Genomic DNA, 19,220 nt, shown 5'->3' on the forward strand with positions numbered 1-19,220 from the left:
CTGGGACTTTTGGTTGTAATCAGAATGGACCCGGATCTCCAAGGTGGAAGATGGGAAAACAGAAAAGAAAGGTCTTGTCTGTTTATTCTTGCAGGTCGCTCACCCCAGCAGTTTGAAGACAAGAGGACAGAGCTATTTGGCTTCTCTGCTGCCATCACTCGCTTGACTTGCTTGGCTGGGATGACATGCGGCTGGTGCTGGAGTCCAGAAATCTGGCACTGGCTTTTGTCCCTTTTCATCCTCAATCCTGCTTCACTCTTCATCCCTGGCCACTACTTTTACCCCAGTCCTCCCCTATCTTTCTACCACCACACAAAATTTTCACAAGTGGCTAGAAACTGACATTGTTTGTTCAGTATTAAGGCATGGGAGAGAAGGAAGACCACAGAGGTGTTTTTTTTTTTTTTTAAACCCTACTGGAAAGATTGTGCACATTGACATTGAAAACCTACTAACAGTCCGGGAGTTGTGGCTCGCTCCTGTAATCCTAGAGTTTTGGGAGGCTGAGGTGAGCAGATCACTTGAGGCCAGGCATTCGAGACCAGCCTGGTTATCATGGGGAAATGTATTCTGTAGTAAAAATACAAAAATTAGCCTGGCAGGGTGGCACACACCTACAATCCCAGCTACTTAGGAGGCTGAGGCAGGAGAATTGCTTCAACCCAGGAGGTGAAGATTGCAGTGAGCTGAGCTTGCACCACTGCACTCTAGTCTGAGTGACAGAGCAAGACTCCATCTAAAACAGACGAACAAACAAAAACAAAGTGGTGGCTCATGCCTGTAATCCCAGCACTTTGGGAGGCAGAGGCGGGCAGATCACTTAAGGTCAGGAGTTCGAGACTAGCCTGACCAACATGGTGAAACCCTGTCTCTACTCAGAATTCCAAATTAGCCAAGCATGGTGGTGTGTGCCTGTAATACCAGAAAAAGAAAAAAACCAAAAAAACAAAAAGACTTACTAACCAATAGCTTAACTTGGGCTGAGAGGGGCTAAAGCTTGGGTTTCCACCTTTGCAAGTGAAACACCAGATGAGCAAAATCACACTGAACTTCTCACTCCCAATAAGCTTTTGCTTCCCCTTTTCCCGTTTTGAAAGAGGGCCAATATCCTTCCAGAATCCTAAGCATAAAATGTGAAGAGTTGCTGTGGAGTCTTCTCTCCATCTCAGCAATTGCCAAGTTCTAAAGCTTCCATCTCAGGCTCTCCCTGCTCCCCTCCTTCCCTCTATGGGCTCCCTGCCTTACTCCCATCACCTCTGCTCTTCCCGTGGCATGAGCCTCCTGAGGTTTCACACCTCAGTCTGCCCTCATCCAGTCCAACTGACCTAGAGATGCTGCATTCATTGGTCTGAGGGCCAATTTTGACTGCCTTTCTAAACACATTTGCAAGTTACCCAGTATTGGCCAAATAATACTTGAATTCTAAACCCTTCTGCAGTCTAATCCCAGGTTATTATTGACTATTCCCTGTGAGATAATCTTGTCAAGAGCCAACCATTGACGGTTCCAGGCACTGTAATTGACACTGAGGCTGTAGACATGAGAGTACTTGGGCTCCAGTAGTCTCATCTCCTGTTGGAGACACAGTCAGCAGCAGTGTAAGTGCTCTAGAGGGATGGCCGGGGCTCTCTAGGAGTCTAGGACAGAGAGTCTCAGAGGCCTCTGTAGGCTAAGGCAGGGAAGGAATAGGAATTAACCAGACACCTTGAGGGTATGGCTAGGAGACTGGTAGACATTTTAGGCAGAGGCAACCATGCGGATGCATGAAACTGCAAGAACACATGGCAGGTGCTACTTGACAGTTAAGGCTGCATGTGAGAAAGCAGCTTAAGAAGATGGAAGGGGCATAAGAACAACAGCACAGGTACGAACTTCCTCCTGGGGCCTTGGATTCTGCTCAGCACTTCTCATGAGTTTTCCTATTTACTTCTCAGGAAACACTGTAATATGAGTATGGTTCGTTCTGCCACAATGTATGTTTCTGTAACAACAGTTAGCTCATACTTGATTGGAAAATAAGGGAATGATTTCAGTACAGTGAAGTTGAGTTGGTTCAGATACAGTCTCCTCCCCACCCCCACTCTTCCTCTCCCTCTGCCGGGCTAGGGGAATTAGAAGAGCAGGAGTAAAATCAGAATGTTTAGCAGGAAGTAAGAAAGCCCTCAGCTCTACCGTGGCTTAGTCTCAGGCCCTTACTGCTTTATTTTAAGAAAATTAAAAATGAGAGTCTGCCATGGGGCTCCCTCTCTAGAGAACTCAGCCTTACACAAGCTCCTGGCTCTTGGCAGGTACACGTGCCCTTCTGTCTACATTCACTACAGCCCCTCTGGTTCAGATCTTCACTTCTGTCTGCATTTTCTTAGCACCCATATGATACCATCTCCACTCTATAACTCTGAGCTTTTCCCATAACCCCTGAAGCAGCCTTCAACTGTGCTGAGCAACCGGTCTAGACTGTCCAAGTTATCTCCAGAGATTCCAGCTATTGTTTTTTCTTTCTGGTTGCAAAGGTTTACAGCTTTTGAGAGATATGCCCAATTTCATTTTTCCCCTTTAGTCCTTTATTTTTAGTGTAATTTTGTCGACTGTGAGATTTTTCAGGATTGAGTACGTTGTACAATAGAAGACATGTACTATTAAATTCTTGTTTTATAAGAGAGGAAGCAGCAGTTTAGATGCATGTTACTTGCTCGTGTTTTTACGTCTGGTGGAGAGCAATGCTGAATTTCATGGCTCAAGCTACTTGGTTTTATGGGGGCAGACTGTATGTGGTCTTACATGCTGGTACTTAAAAATCTGTTATCTTTCAGCAACTGGGCCTGGGATTTTGCAAACTGCATTTCCTAAACTCCTTTGCCAGCTGCTTTCCTTAGGTTTTGCCAATGGGAGGCACTAGAAAGTGGCTGAGAAGTGAGAGAAGGGGAAAATGGACTTCCTGCTTTTCTATTCCTGTCCTTCTTTCTTTAGAACCACAGACAGTTGGCTCCAGCCTTTCCATGTCCCCAGGTTGCCAGCAGCAGCTGGGTTGCTCTCCATTAGCAGTCAGCGAACAGGCCGTGCTATGGTCCTTCACCAGATTGGCCTTAAAAATTCCTTCATAATCCAAGCCTTGGCTGCATTCTTCTTCCTCAGTGATCTGAGCACCAGCTTACCAGAGCTTCCTCCAAGAAGTCTGAACTCCGGGACCCCAGAACTTCTCCCAGCTGTTCATTCTGGAAACTCCATCTTTCCCCTTTAGATTCCTCACTCCCAGGAGTTGCAGTTGCTTCCTGCAGTTCTTGTTCTCTAGGCCATTGCAGTGGCCCTTTTGTTCTTCCGGCCACTCCTGTGACCCACTCCTTGCACCGAATGCCTTCTCTCTAACAAAGTTAGTGTGTTCAGTCTCCCTGAGTGGATCCTGACCCTGATAGCATGCCATGAATATTGCTCAATAAGGAAAGGCGAGTCTTTGGCATTTAGACTGAAAAGCGGCTCCTTGCTGCAGTCCTTATTTCTTCATTTGGCAGCATTGACTCTGTTGACGATCCCTTCTTCCTTTAAATGTCATGTGATCTTGGCTGCTGTAATGTAAGACTCTCATGATTTCCCTAGCTCTCTGGCTACTGTCTTAGACTCCTATGGAGAGTCGTGTTTATTCTGGTGTTTCCTAGGGCTGGATACATGACCCTTTATTTCTGGTGTTTCCTAGAGCTGGATACATGACCTGTTATTTCTTCAATCTACATAGTTTCCCTAGAATAGCTCCTCCATTTCTATAGCTTTAGTTATTATCCAATTTTTGATGATGCATAGACACATGTCTCAGCCAGACCGTTCTTCTCAGTCCCAGGCGCATTCACCTAGCTGCTGTCTGGACATCTCCATGTGAATGCTCCCTGTGCAACAGATGGCCTGGACTGGACTGTGATGGAGGGAGACCTGGTTTCAACCCAGATCTGCATCAAACCCAAGGAGTCCCCAACAGTTGATAATCATCTGTTTTTCCCACCAACCCTTTTCTCCCTCTGTGTTCATAGTATAAGTGACTACCTCTAGCATTCATCCTCGTCCAAGTTGAAAAGCTGGGTGTCTGTTTTGATCCCTGATTCTCGCTCATGTCCCATACACAAATAAGCCTACTAGATTCAATCTCTTCACTCAGTTTACTTATTTCTATCATTACTGTCACAACTCTAGCCTGGTCTACTATAAATTCCAGTGACTTCCTCATAGATATCTCAGCTTGCAATGATGCTGTTCTAAAAATCAACTTCCACACAGCAGTTAGAATACTTTTCCCCCAAATAAAAATCTAATCAAAGTCTCTCCTCTACTTAAAGCTATTTAGTTCTGATTCTCCTCTTGAAATAAAATACAAGTTCTATAGCATGGCATATCATACCCTTGTGATCTTGTAGTGGGATACTTCTAGCTGAGGGCTCTTTATTTTATGCAAGAAAAGATGCCATTTAAAGGCTCCCAGTTTGAATTTCTCCAGTGATATAGATGGAAGGCACCCTTAGGAGCAGATATTGCTCTGGGAGGAGTCACTTTTCTCTTTTACTTATGCAAATGTCAGTCAAGCTTGTACCCCTTGCCTTGAGGGAAGGCATAATAGGGTTTTTTTTTTTTTGAAACTTGGCCATGGCTGGCTCTTGGAAAGCACATGACTTATCTCCAGAGAAGAAGTCAATAGAAGTCATTGAGTTTCTTGGGAACAAAGGGAGCATATTTCACCTCTTCCTTTTTCAGTTTTGAGGTCATTAAAGTCTCTTTGATGAATTAACAGTCTTAACTGATATATCCCCTGGTAGCTAAGTTCCCCAGGAAAGAAAGATGAGTTTGCATGCTAGAGAGCTTATACTGACACAGAGGTATAACTGGGTTTCCATCCACAGTATTAATATCTACCTGAGGGGTCTCTCAATTAGCAGGTGGATGAAATGACTCCTCCTGTAGATGTCAAGTCAGCTTCAATCCTCAGCCATGTCAGTGCTTGAGCAATGGGCCCATGAACAACTGGGCCATGGCAGGAATAGATACTTTTGGGGCCAACTGCATGGACTTTTTTCTCTCCAGGGCTGACTTATTTCCAGTTCTGAGGGAGACGAGTAACAGGGCTGGCTGTACAGTTTGAGAGGCCCTGTGCAAAGTGAAAAGGGGTGTGTGTGTGTGTAAAGCAACCCTCTCCACCTTTTCATTGCTATATAGTTTCAGAGGCCCTGTGCAAAATGAAAAGGGGTGTGTGTGGGGGGTGTTACACACACACACACACACACACACACCCCTTTTCATTTTGCACAGGGCCTCTCAAACTATATAGCCAGTCCTTCAAATTCTGTTTACAGAATTTACCAATCTGGACCAGTTAGCCACTGGGTGGAGTGTTGACGTTAGACGCTTTCTAACGTGGAGTGGTGAGTAATTTGTCTTCACAGGAGTTCATACCTACTGCAAGAGTGGTGTGACTTTGCTGTGTGCAGTATCTGTGCCAGCAACATGTTCTGACAGCTTGTGGAAGTCATAACCTGCTGTATGATATCTAATACAACATTCCTTTGGACTAAGAGACCACACTGCTAAAAAGGAAGTACAAGAATGGTCACATGACCACAGGATTTATTGATTATACTATTTAGTACTCAGAAGTGGGTGCCCACGTAGCATTGGAATGAGCTTGGGAAGGCTGGACTAAAGCAATTGCTCTGGGATAGCACCATCTGGGGATGTCCAGCATGTGTTAAACAAATTAATGGCTAATATATGATGGTATGCTCTCAATAGCTAGAATATATGGATCCAGGAAACAAGAGATGGAAATAAGTGTGACCTCTTTACTTTCAGTGACTCAGCTGGGGAATTTACACTTTCCATAGTGGGATGCTTAAGGTTGTCCTCACAACCTTAAGTTCTGCTGGGTAGAGGTCCTCTTTCTCATAGAAGTGAGAATGCCTCTTCCAAGGCATGCCTGTGCACGGTGTTGTAAGTTGGAAGCCATGCCTACCACCTGGCCACTTGGGGCTCTTCATGTGCATAACCCATCAAGCACATAAAGAAGTGGCTGAGCTTGTTGACATATTGAACCCTACTCCCTCTGTTGTGCTGATACTGCTGCTACACAATGTGGGGATGAGAGAATTTGTTTGGAGCTCATCGAAGCCATTGAGTTTATTCAAGCCTCTAGATCAGGAGTTGGCAAACTTGTTCTTGAAGGTCCATATGATAAATATTGTCAGCATTAGAGGCCATACGGTTTCAGTCACAACTATTTACCTGCTGTAGTAGCCTGAAAGCAGCCATAGTCAACACATGAAGAAATGAGCATGGCTGTGTTCCAAAGAAATGTTATATGCAAAAATAGGCATCTGGCACCCTGGCTACAGTTTGCTGACCTCTGCTCTGAATTTCACCTTGGGTACCAAAAACTGCAAAGCATAGAAGAAGAGGTTAATGCCAACAAGATGATGTAACAGCCACATCCAGAATGTGAGAAATTCTACAAGACGAATGATTTTTCTTCAGCAGAAAAATGACATGAAAGCAAAGAAAGGGGGAGAACTCCTATATATTAAGAGACTTAAGAATCATACTGATAAAATTCACTATGTGGACCTTCGATTATAAATACATTACCAGGGAAAATCAGTCACAGGCTGGGAATTACATGATGTTAGGAAATTGAAAAAAAATTGTTGGGTGTTATAACAATGTTAGGTTATGATAAAGTCAAAGGCTCTGTCTGTCAGCCATATCTAGTGAGGTACTGACAGTGAAATAATTCTATTTCTGGGGTTTGCTTTAATATAGTCGAGCAAAATAAAACAATTGTTTTGTGTGTAGGTTGATGTGGGGAGGGAAGTACTGATGAAATAAAAATAATGGCAACATGTTGACATTAGTTGAAATTAGTTGTTGTGCACCTGAGATTTGATTATATTATTTTCTCTGCTTTTGTGTTTCACAAATTCCATAATATAGAATTTAAACAATAGCAAAAAACAATTTTAATTGAATGAAAATGTTGAAGATGTTGGCATGCCATTTTCTGCCACTTTGCTCACTAATGACTTAGGTACTCATCAAATGAAAAACATGTAGAATGCTCAATTCTACAATTACACAACCTTCTCAATGGTCCCTGCTGTAGTTCAGTGTCTAATCTGAATCTCTGAAAGTAAATAAGTTGTTTAAGTTGTATTTTGCATTAGGAATTCTTCAATCTTTTTTATTTGTTTTTTATTTTTTTGAGACAGGATCTTGCTCTGTCACTCAGGCTGGAGTGCAGTGGTACAATCTTGGCACCCTGTAGCCTTGACTTCCTGTGCTTAGGTGATTCTCCTACCTCAGTCTCCTGAGTAGCTGGGACGATAGGCATGGCTAATTTTTTGTATTTTTAGTAGAGACAAGGTTTCACCACGCTGCACAGGTTAGACTCCAACTCCTGGGCTCAAGAGATCTGCCACTTCAGCCTCCTGAATCTTGAGTCTTTCCATTGAGCTAAAATATGTCTTCTGAATATGTATAAGAGTCCATGAGAAGACTACCCTCATTTCCTAATTCTTGCAGTGAAAAATTTAGGGAAAGAAAATGTTCATTCATTTTTTTCTTCCATTTGAACATCAGGCACATACACTCCATGTGTCACACATATGCCACACTCAGTTGTAAGACAACGGTTTACAACTGTCAGAGAGAGGTGTTTTATATCTTCCTACATTAATCTTAGGGCCCAGAACTTACAGCCTCTGTGACACTGGCAGTGATACACAGAAAGTATCTGCTTTGCATGCCCTCTAAAGTTCCGTCTCCTGTTGCAATATTTTATTTTTAGATAGGGAGAGTCTACTTCTGTAGTGCCTTTCTACCAACACTTTAGTAAACTTTATCGGCTCCTAAGTTTTTGACACCTGTGATGATGAATTATTTGCCTTTGATCACCATCCTGTGGTTTTTAGAGCACCAAACATGTCAAAAGGGCCAGGCACAGTGGCTCATGCCTGTAATCCCAATACTTTGGGAGGCTGAGGCCGGTGGATGATCTGAGGTCGGGAGTTGGAGACCAGCCTGGCCAACATGGTGAAACTCTGCCTCTTGCAAGTCTGCTTTGAATTTTCATTTCCTTCTTAAGGATGTAGTCTAGGTTCAGAGGGAAGCTGAGGTCCTGGGAAGAGGAAGGATAGATAGTTTTTTGTTTTTTTTTTGAGATGCGAGTTTCGCTCTTATTACCCAGGCTGGAGTGCAATGGCGTGATTTTGGCTCACCGCAACCTCTGCCTCCCAGGTTGAAGCAATTCTCCTGCCTCAGCCCTCCGAGTAGCTGGGACTACAGGCATGCACCACCATGCCCAGCTAATTTTTTGTATTTTTAGTAGAGACGGGGTTTCACCATGTTGACCAGGATGGTCTCGATCTCTTGACCTTATAATCCACCCGCCTTGGCCTCGCAGCGTGCTGGGATTATAGGCGTGAGCCACCGTGCCCGGCCAGGATAGATAGTTTTAAGGTCAAAGCTCAACACAGCCCTTCAGCCTGCAGAGACAACCCAGAGAAGTCTCCTTACACTTTCAAGAGTAGCACCAGGAAGCACATGTCATCACACATCCTCCTAATCTGAGCGTCACTGCCCTCCTCCCCTAAATACCACCACACACACTCATAGACAGTCCGTTCAGCTCTGGGTTTCAAATGTAAATCATTTGTCTTGGCCAAGATTGATCTGAAGTTCTACACTGGACTCTAGCCAGAAGCCTTGAAGGTAGGATCTGAAACCAGCCCAAATCATATTCTAATTTCATTTAACATCCCAATGAGTGGCCAGCTGGTGGTATCATGGAGAAAGTAAAGAGTAAAGCAGCAATCTGAAAACAGCCTGTACCTTGCAATGTCTCATTTAACAAACAGATAGTAACTGAACACCTGAACACCTACTCTGCCAGGTTCCCTGTTGCTTTTGTCACCTGGCCTTCTTCAAAGCACCAAACCTCTTCTCCCTTGGGTCTTTGTTTTTTAAACCAAGTGTTTGTTCTAATATATCAGTTCAGGCTTCTTGATTATCCCAAGGAACAATGGAAAAAATAGAAATTCCCTGAAACCTCTCCTAGAATAAGCTTGTGTGGAATTTTTTTTTGTTTGTTTAGTTTAGTTTTGTTTTTCTGAGATGGAGTCTAGCTCTGTTGCCCAGGCTGGAATGCTGTGGCATGATCTCAGCTCACTGCCACCTTCATCTCCTGGGTTCAAGTGATTTATGTGCCTCAGCCTCCCAAGTAGCTGGGACTATAGGCACACACCACTATGCGTGGCTAATTTTTGTATTATTAGTAAAGATGGGATGCCATGTTGGTTAGGCTGGTCTCAAACTCCTGGCCTCAAGTGATCCTCTGGCCTCTGCCTCCCAGAGTGCTAGGATTACAGGTATGAGCCACTGTACCCGGCTGAGCTTATGTGGAATTCTTATCTGCACTGTTTCCATTTCTTGGAGGCAGTGGAAGCAGGCTGGGCTTTGGCAACCAGCAGAGTGAGGTCAGAATGCCCACTCTGCTAGTTATTTGCAGCAGGATCACTAAATCACTTAATCTCTTTAAGTTTCGATTACATCTTTGATTAAATGGCGATTTTTATGATAATAATTACCTAGAGAGTTACTGGGGGACTAAATGCTATATGTATGCAAATGAATGGTCCATAGTAAAAACCTAACACATATTAGAACCTCCTCGGTCTTTTCAGAGGATATGGCAAGATGGCAGAAGTAGAGCAGAAGAAGAAGTGGACCTTCCGAAACTTCACCTACCGCGGCGTGGACCTGGACCAGTTGCTGGACATGTCCTACGAGCAGCTGATGCAGTTGTACAGTGCGCGCCTGCAGCAGCGCTGAACCGGGGCCATTGGTGGAAGCAGAGCTCTCTGCGGAAGCAGCGCTCTCTGCCGAAGCTGTGCTCTTTGCCGAAGCGCCTGCGCAAGTCCAAGAAGGAGGTGCCGCCCGTGGAGAAGCCGGAAGTGGTGAAGACGCACCTGCGGGACTTGATCCCTGCAGGAGATGGTGGGCAGCATGGTGGGCGTCTACAACTGCAAGACTTTCAACCAGGTGGAAATCAAGCCAGAGATGATCGGCCACTACATGGGTGAGTTCTCCATCACCTACAAGCCCATGAAGCACGGCTGGCAGGGCATCGGGGCTACTCCTCCCGCTTCATCCCCGTCAAGTAGTGGCTCTGCTAATAAAGGCACACAGATCTCCAAAAAAAAAAAAAAAAAAAAATTGATTTACTTCTAAGGCCCACTTAATAGCAAAGGTGGAAATCCATTTTCATACACACTTCCAATGAAAGTGAGAAGTGAGCAGGAAAAAGGCTGGTAGTGCTGTTGTCACTAATGGGAATGGACTGGGAGTTATCTAAATCAATTTACCAAATAGGAGGAGTACGTTTTGAAAGAAGTATATTGCCAGAAACTCAACAAAACTGACTAAGTATCTGAGAACAGAACCACTTCGTTCTCCTTGCCTCCTGGCAGAGCGCCAAGCAAAAATCCATGATAATCTTCCAGAACTCATGCTTTTGTCTTATCTTTTCCTCTGGACATGAGATTAATTGCTGTGTCCCACAAATAATTAATTGCATGTTATGTATGCACTCATTTCTCATCCATAAAATTTCTTTTCTTTTTTTTTTTTTTTTGAGACAGAGTCTCACTCTGTCACCAAACTGCACTGCAGTGGTGTGATCTTGGTTCCCTGCAACCTCCACCTCCCAGGTTCAAGTGATTCTCCTGCCTCAGTCTCCTGAGCAGCTAGGATATTACAGGTGCACGCCACCACACCCAGCTAAGTTTTGTATTTTTAGTAGAGACAGGGTTTTACCCTGTTGGCCAGGATGGACTCGATCTCTTGACCTCGTGATCCACCTGCTTCGGCTTCCCAAAGTGCTGGGATTACAGGCGTGAACCACTGTGCCCTGCCTAAAATTTCTTACTCTTGGAGAGTGCATATCCTTTAGCAAGTGCTCGCATTACCAAAAAGGACAATAAAAACATTCTCTATTTATACATGATTTTTCCGAAGGGTATCTTGACAGGCCACATATATCAAAACCCTAAAATGGTCATACTGCTTAACTCAGCAATTCCAATTCTAAGACATTATTTAAAAATATTTAATATGTGCTAAAAATATATGAAGTAGTATGCTATTTATAAATTGAAATACTCTTAAGTTTTAAAGTTATTATAGAATGCTATGTAGCTATTAAAATTGTGTTGTAGAAGAATAATGACATGGACAAATGTTCATAATTAATTTGTAGCCAGAAAAACAAGTAGGTTATAAGGCATTTAAAAAATGCACTTATTGCTCTAAAATCTGGGCTTTACAGAGTCTACAATGAAACCATCAAATTATTCAGCTATTATCTCTAAATAAAGGAATTAAAGGAAAATATTGGTTCTACATCTTTGTGCTTTTCATGTTTTAGCAGTTTTCTGGTTATTGTTATTGTTCGTATTAGCCAGTGAATGATGCGTTCTTTCTCTTTAGGGTCTTTGGGATGATGGTCCCACTTCCTGAAATATCATTGCCCCCTCTTCATCTGTTGAAGATAATTATCTGGTCATTCTTCAAAGCTCAGCTTATATATCACGGATTCCCAGAATTCTTTACTACACCCAGGCTTTCTTGCATCTTCCATTTAAAATACATAAACACACTGATTGAACAGTTATGACAGGCTAAACACTATTCTTGGCTATTTTGTGTGTTTTTACTCACTTATTTTTCACAATAGACAGATGACATAGAGAATAATATCATCTTTGTTTTATAGATAATGTAACCGAGGCTCACAGATTAAGAAACCATCCCAAGATCATACAGCTAGTAAATGGCTGAGTGACAATATTATTAACCCAGGCTGCCTGACTCTAGAACCTCTGCTGTAAACGTCTCTGGTAACCTGCACTCTACTAAGCTATTTCTTTTTTTATTTTTTATTTTTGAGATGGAGTCTCTGTCACCAGGCTGGAGTGCAGTGGCACGATCTCAGCTCACTGCAACTACCACCTCCTGGGCTCAAGTGATTCTCCTGCTTCAGCCTCCCAAGTAGCTGAGATGAGAGGTGTGTGCCACCATGCCCAGCTAATTTATACATTTTTAGTAGGGATGGGGTTTCACCGTGGCCAGGATGATCTCAATCTCTTGACCTCATGATCTGCCCACCTCAGTCTCCCAAAGTACTGGGATTGCAAGCGTCAGCCACCACACCCAGCCTCTACTAACCTATTTTAATAGCTGCTTTGCTTCTGTGCACATTGACATCTTTTGCACCTGGATATTCTTGAATACAACAGGGCCAAATTTCCAGCAGCAATCATCTTTAGAGATCAGTATTTGTGGAATAAAAAAAAAAATCAACAAGGCTTACCATTGCTATTATATAGTGAGTGTTTTTTTTTTTTATCATAGAGAAGTGGTAGGAAAAGGGGATGAAGAAAGAGAAAGGAAAAATATAAGGGATGAAAGAAAGACGAAGAAGAACAGGAAGAACAGAGAATGGTTGTAGAGGAAAAAAAGATCTCAGGCTTTGGGGACATTCAACTGACAGCCTCCTTACCTGTACCTTTCAGAAATCCTAATTCTCTAATTTATCAAACTTTTTTAAAAAAGCGGTTGGTTGGGTGTAGTGGCTCACATCTGTAAGCCCAGCACTTTGGGAGACTGAAGTGGGAGGATTGCTTGAGCTTAGGAGTTCCAGACAAGCCTTGGCAATAAAGCAAGACTTGTCTCTCTACAAAATAAATAAAATAGCTCGGTATGGTGGCATGCACCTGTAGTCCCAACCACTTAGGAGGCTGAGGTGAGAGGATGGCTTGAGCCCAGGAGCTCAAGGATGCAGTGAGGTATGATCACACCACTACACTCCAGCCTGGGCAACAGAGTGAGATCCTGTCTCAAAAAATGAAAAATAAACGAAAAAAAGCAGCATACTTTTTTTTCAAGTGAAATTTAGTAGTGAAGACCAGAAAATAAAATAGATGATGCTGGTATTGGGACCAGAGTTTTCTGGGGAATTCCTAGCCTGCCCCAGCCCCATTGCAGCCCTGAGACATCTTTGAAACATTATTTGGATTCTGAGAACAGTTTGAAAGCTGCTGCATTAAAATTTCTCTCTGGGTGATGGTCACAAGTGTGCCTTCGTGAGTAGAACCCTTATCTCTTATAGGAACAAGGTTAAAATCTGTGATCTGTTTCTGAGACTCCACTGAAAACATACTAAATCCAAAGTTAATTAATAAAATAAAGTTAAAGAAAATGAAACTATATATTAACTCTGAAACGTTTGTATAATTTCCTTATATATAAATGTTCCTTTTGGAAGATTTTTTTTTCTAAATGGATCTTATTGGCTAAAGTGTTGATTTAACTTTGGACTTCAGATGGGTTCTTTTCCTTATAAACATTTCTACAGCAAATATAGGCAGTTCCATGGTACCAAGGATATTCAAACTGCTTTCAAAATTAGTTTTATTTATCTTGAAATGTTCTGTGGTTACTTTGATATATATGAATTCCTCTAAAAGCTTCTGAATGGAGAAAAAGTTGGTGGAGGGAAGTTTTCTAAGGTAACTTTATTTTCTTCAATAACTCCTTGCTCAAAACACAGAGGGGGTTCTGATTTCAGCCAGCCAGTCAGCAATGTCAATCTACTCATTGATGCATCAGCATCCATGATAGAATTGCTCGAAGTCATTAGCAGTTATATATGACATGTTATTCATTACTACAGTGTTTTATTTGTAAGAAAGATAATAATAGCAAAGTTTTGCAGATCAAGTCAGTATACTAGTGTAGGTTTTAGTCTAGGTATTAGTCTACCTCTACCTTTGAATGTTGAAGTAATAATACTGTTGCAGGCACAACAGACATGAGTGGATGTTGTGAATCGTGTTTACAGAAGATATGGAAGGAGATGTTGGTACAACACAAGTTGAGTTGCAGATGTCTTCTCTACCAGTTTACACATCTGGGACAAAGGATGTGTGAAGTACAGTAAAACTTCTAGGATCGGTGGCTGGCTTACAGGGACTTTGTGTTACCCAACTAGAATGGGCTCTCCAAGTACCCATTTTATATTTATGTATCCTTCCAATAAGTCATTACATTTGCAAATACACCAACATTTATGTATCTTTGATTCTTTAATTGTTTAAGAGCCCAGAAAAATAGCTATCTTTTCTGTATTAAAAATGTTCTATACTGGGCGTGCACACATGTAGTCTCAGCTGCTCTGGAAGCTGAGGTGGGAGGATTGCTTCAGCATAGAAATTTGACACTAGCCTGAGCAACATAGAGAGATCCTGTCTCTAAAAAATATTTCCAGATGTTCCAAATGCAATCATCTTGTCATTAATTTGATGTGCATTCTTCATTTCATCCTCCAGACAACCCTATCAAGTAGGTACCATTTATTTCCATTTACAAAAGTGTTCAGGGTCTTTGACTTGCCCACTGATGCACAGTTGGTTAAAAACATGATCAGAATGAAGCCAGCATATCTGACTCCAAAGTCATGTCCTTGACTGCTCTGCTAAGTGGGCCCTTGCAGTGTCTTACAATTAGAACTGTACTTTTATTCATTGTAATTATTCTTTCACAGTCTAGCTCATAGCGGGCATTTTAGAAATGTTTTTTAGTGAATGAATGAATAAAAAATGATTGTTTGAGTTGTGCATACCAAAATAATATACCAATTACTTCTTAAAATCACCTAAGCTCTTTTTACCTTTCTCCATCTCTACTGTTAGCACTGGCCAGAGCCACCATCCATTTTGCCTGGAATCCTTCAGAAACCATCTAACTATTCTCTGTATCCTTGGCTGCCTCTAGTCTATTTTCACTAAAACAACCAGAGGGAGCTTGCTGGAATGCAAACCATTTCCTCTTTCCCCTCATAAAACAGTCTTCAATGGGTTTCCACTGCTTCTAGATTGAGTCGCAGATCCTCAACATAGGACACAAAGCCCTTTAGCCTTATCTCATACCGTGTCCCCACAGCCCTCAGTGGCCCAGCCACTCTGCCCTGCCTACAGTTCTCATGGTGCTGCTTCCCACCACAGGACATCTGCCTGTGCTCTGTTCTCTGCTGGAAATGCATGTTCCTCTTCCCTCCACCCTCCACCGCTAGTAATTCCTCTTCATCCTGTAGATCTCAGGTCAGTTGCCCTTCTTCTGAAGAGACCTCCCAGACCCCTCAGTCCAGATAAAATTCTTCTAAAATTTTTCTTTATGGCACTTTTAACTTCTCTTTGTTAGCACTACACATTGTTGCAATATACACTCATTTGACCTATGTTCTGTCTCTCCCATGCAAGCTCGTTGGGACATGAAATATCACTATTTTCCTCACTTTTGTGAAGGCCACCTGTGTCTGACCTGTGGTGGTCACTCAATAGATATTTAATACTCGGATATTTATTTGAATGTGTGAATAGGATTTGGATACTGCAAGCTTGGATTTTCTCATGTTTCTGTAATCCTTATGATTTCTGGGGGGTAACTGTTTTGCTCAGGGCACTGTGCTGTTTAGAACAGATTTTAAAACTTTTAGCACATCTGTTGCCCAACTTCAGAGAAGTTCTTAGAGTTAGAAAAGCAAAGCATATATATGTTGGGCACACAATAAAGGGAAGTGACAGTCCCAGGATGGCTGGGTCACTGGCTACTTGCGGTTGTCTTCTTTCTCTTCTCATTACCACTTTCCGTTTTCCCCCAAGTGGGAGAAAAAGTGAGTATAGAACACAGACTGCCTGCTGGGTGGGTGCTGCAGAGCGTCACTGATTAAAGGTGGAGATGGATCTACTTTTCTCAATTTCATCTTCTTGAACCTAAGACCAGCTGTGTTTCAAGCTGAGCTACCACGCACCTTCTGGGAAGCCATTTGCTGCATGACACTATGAAAATGATGGCATTCGCTCCTTCAAGTGAGAGAGAGAATCAGTTTATTAAGAGCCTAAAGGAAGAGAAAAATTTTTTTCAATTAGGTATGTACTTTTACTCTCTGACAATTTCAAGGGTTAAGAACAAAGGCACAAAGAGTGTGTGTGTGTGCATGTGTGTGCGAGTGTGCATGTGTGTGTATTGAGCAGTGCTGACCTGGGGGCCCTGTATTTCCAAAGCATCTATCACTGTGGGCAAATTCAGTTTCATGAAATTGAACTGGTGGGTGCCGTGCTGGCTCTTGACGATATCTCTGGCCTGAAGCTCTGAATCCTGCATCTGCTTTGTCTCTGACCTCTCTGGCTCCATTTATGAAACTAGAATGCAGAGAGGCAGCGTACACACTCCCTCCTAGACCACATTATTAAAAAAACATACTGTCTCACCAAAAAATAAGAGAGAAGCCCAAGAGATGAACAAAGCTTTTCTTCATGCAGGCACTACATGTTTATTTTCTAGCTCTCACCTTAGAGAAATAAAAAAATTGGTACGTCATCTTTCTGAGGGAAAAAATGAAATGTGTTAAGATGGATATTTTTCTTTATGCTTTACTCATCACATCTGCCCTACATTACTAGCACTCTCAAGGAGGAGGAGCTTTTTTAAAGCTTTTTTTCCCCCCAGCCTTTTGATTGGAATTTAGAAGTGTTAGAATGTTAGATAATGCCTTGGGCTGAGAACTTGGGGTCAGAGTGTGAAATTTACAACCTAAATATTTCTCACCATGATATCTCAGATACCAGACAAATGTGTAGAAGCTAGAAGCTCCCTAATAAAGTAAAGCTATTTACCTTTCTAAGCTGCAAATATAAGCTTTTAAATATGATAAACTTAGAATATGGCATACAATTCATTTTGGACTGTATAGACCATTGTTCACTTTATTCTTTTCTGAATAACACAATGTCTAGGTCATAATAAGCCCTCAAGAAAATGTTTTAATGGTATGAATAACTAAGTGATTCTTTCATCATCATCATCATCATCATCATTGTCCTCTTGAGTATCCAGATTTTTAGGGAACTTAAGAGAACTCCTTAAGAGATAACTCTCTCTAGCTCTGCTCAGCTATAGACACCAGTGACCATCAGCCTGAAGATCAGCAATCCACCCAGTCCCTGAGTTTGTTTTAGAAGACCCTGCCACATACCTCACCCTCACCAGTGGGTGGATTCTGGATTAAATCTTGTTGCTATAAGCCTAGCATCTGCTGAAGCTGGATGAAACCTTTTGAGTAAGATGCCACTGTTCCTAAACCTAGCCAGCCTCCTTCCTATGGCTAAGAATCTGTCCCATTTTACTGACCTGCAGGGGTTTTGCTTCACAATGATTAGACACTAGACATTTCTGGACAATCCGACTGCAGGTTTCATCTCTGCCTGGTGGGATGCTTGCACAGATTGGACCCTGCAGTTTGGAGAAATTAACAACAACCAATATTTACTGAGCATTTATGTGTTTAGCATAATTCTAAATGCTTAGTCATCACACAATGATTCATTTTAGCAGCTGGTGCCCATTCTGATTGGTTGGGAGTTCCTTCTGGTTGGTAAATATCTTGAATATCAGTTCTTCCCTTTGGGCATTGTGAGGGAGATTCTTGGCTGTCTTTTGGAATCTGCTTTGTAGCTAAGTTCATGACACCACTCCACCTGGTTCCAGATTCCATGTCTTCTCAACCAGTCTCACAACTGAGGCACATGACTACAGCAGATATGAAGAAGAACAAGACAAGGTCCTTCCCCCAATCTAGTTAAGACAGGCCTTGATTATAAAACAGTGGATAATGCCTGATTTAGGATACCAGCTAAGAGTTCAAACTCTAAAAGTCTGTGTAGGTGTTGATTAAAAGTGGAAGTCAAGTTCTGCTCCTGAGACCCCGAACACTAACATCTTTCTCTTATATATAAAACCAAGAACAAGAGAAGTTTTTATTAAGTTCTGCTAGCATATCTGACTCATGAATGTACAAGGAGAATATGACCAGAATAGTCCTAGCAATGTCCAAAATACTGAAATAGAAGCTCCAAATAGGAGACCTAGGAGTAAAGCTGTATGTTCTTCTGGGGGAAGTGTGGGTGGGGTGACTCCATTAGATCAGGAAGAGAGAGTGTACTGAGAAGCACACAAGTGCAAGGGACTAGACTTCAAATCTAGTCTTCATCTTTTACTAGGTACCCTAGATATAAACATATCTTGAACATCCAGAATTCCAGTTTACTTCATCTGTGAGGAAGTATAGTGGAACATATGGGGTTTGCTACAGAATTCCTGGGTTCATGAACTTTTTTTTTTTGAGATAGAGTCTCACTCTGTCACCCAGACTGGAGTACAGTGGCATAATCTTGGCTCACTGCAACCTCTGCCTCCCGGGTTCAAGTGATTCTTGTGCCTCAGCCTCCTGAGCAGCTGAGATTACAGGAGCTTGCCATCACACCCAGCTAATTTTTGTATTTTTAGTAGTGATGGGGTTTTGTCATGATGGCCAGGCTGGCCTTGAACTCCTTGCCTTATGTGATCCACTGCCCTTGGCCCCCCAAAGTGGTAGGATTATAGGTGTGAGTCACCACACCAGGCTGAGCAACCCCATCTACCTGAACCACCCTGCCTGGTGACTTCCTGGTTTCAAATACCCATGTTGCCATGTCCTAAATGGCAAAATATTGAGGAAGTTTTTAACCTGTTAATGCTCCAGTTTCCCCATCTGTAAAATGAGATAAGTAATAATTTATGACATTATTGCAGGGATCAATTAAAATAGTGGCTGGCATAGGGGAAGTATTCAACTAATGTTAGTTATTGTTAAAATCAGCCAAATGGAGACAGTGGCAATTACCTCAATTATCTTTCTTGTGAGAATTCTACAATGAAATCATCTGGTATATAAAAAATGCTTGGTAATTGTTGGTTCTCTATCCCAGTAAATAGGGTAGCAATATAAAATATGGAAAATGCAAGGCATATTTCACCAGGTTTAGATCAAGCCTATGTTCACAATTCATTTGAAACCTATCTTGAAATAAGCTTAAATCACTAGCAGAAAAATAATTGTGTTTTCCCATGAAATCTCCTTAAATTCACATGTTATCACCACAGATGATTATTGTGGTCCTACATATGTAGCATTTATGCAGAAGGATGAAATCGTTTCTCTTTAATTGCAAGAAGCTTACAACTTAATTTTGGAAACATGATCTTTGCTCCCTAGGTTAATGATTACTGGAAGGTAAGGACCCCCAGGCAATTAATGAGATTGG

General features: G+C 42.1%; 1 protein-coding gene and 1 pseudogene across 1 annotated transcript in view; both read left to right on the forward strand.

Annotated features, from left to right (window-relative positions):
* The first annotated feature begins 1,953 nt into the window (after positions 1–1,953).
* LOC144577199 (uncharacterized) lies at positions 1,954–10,184 on the forward strand (annotated as a pseudogene).
* Positions 10,185–15,737: 5,553 nt separating this feature from the next.
* Positions 15,738–19,220, forward strand: part of PDE4B (phosphodiesterase 4B) — a 701,553-nt gene continuing 698,070 nt past the window's right edge. Inside the window, exon 1 of the mRNA XM_054236382.2 lies at positions 15,738–16,007. The gene's annotated coding sequence lies outside the window, so the exon portion shown is untranslated. The remainder of the gene's footprint in view (positions 16,008–19,220) is intronic.

This window comes from Callithrix jacchus, chromosome 7, assembly GCF_049354715.1.
Source record: "Callithrix jacchus isolate 240 chromosome 7, calJac240_pri, whole genome shotgun sequence".
Classification (NCBI taxonomy): Eukaryota; Metazoa; Chordata; class Mammalia; order Primates; family Cebidae; genus Callithrix; species Callithrix jacchus.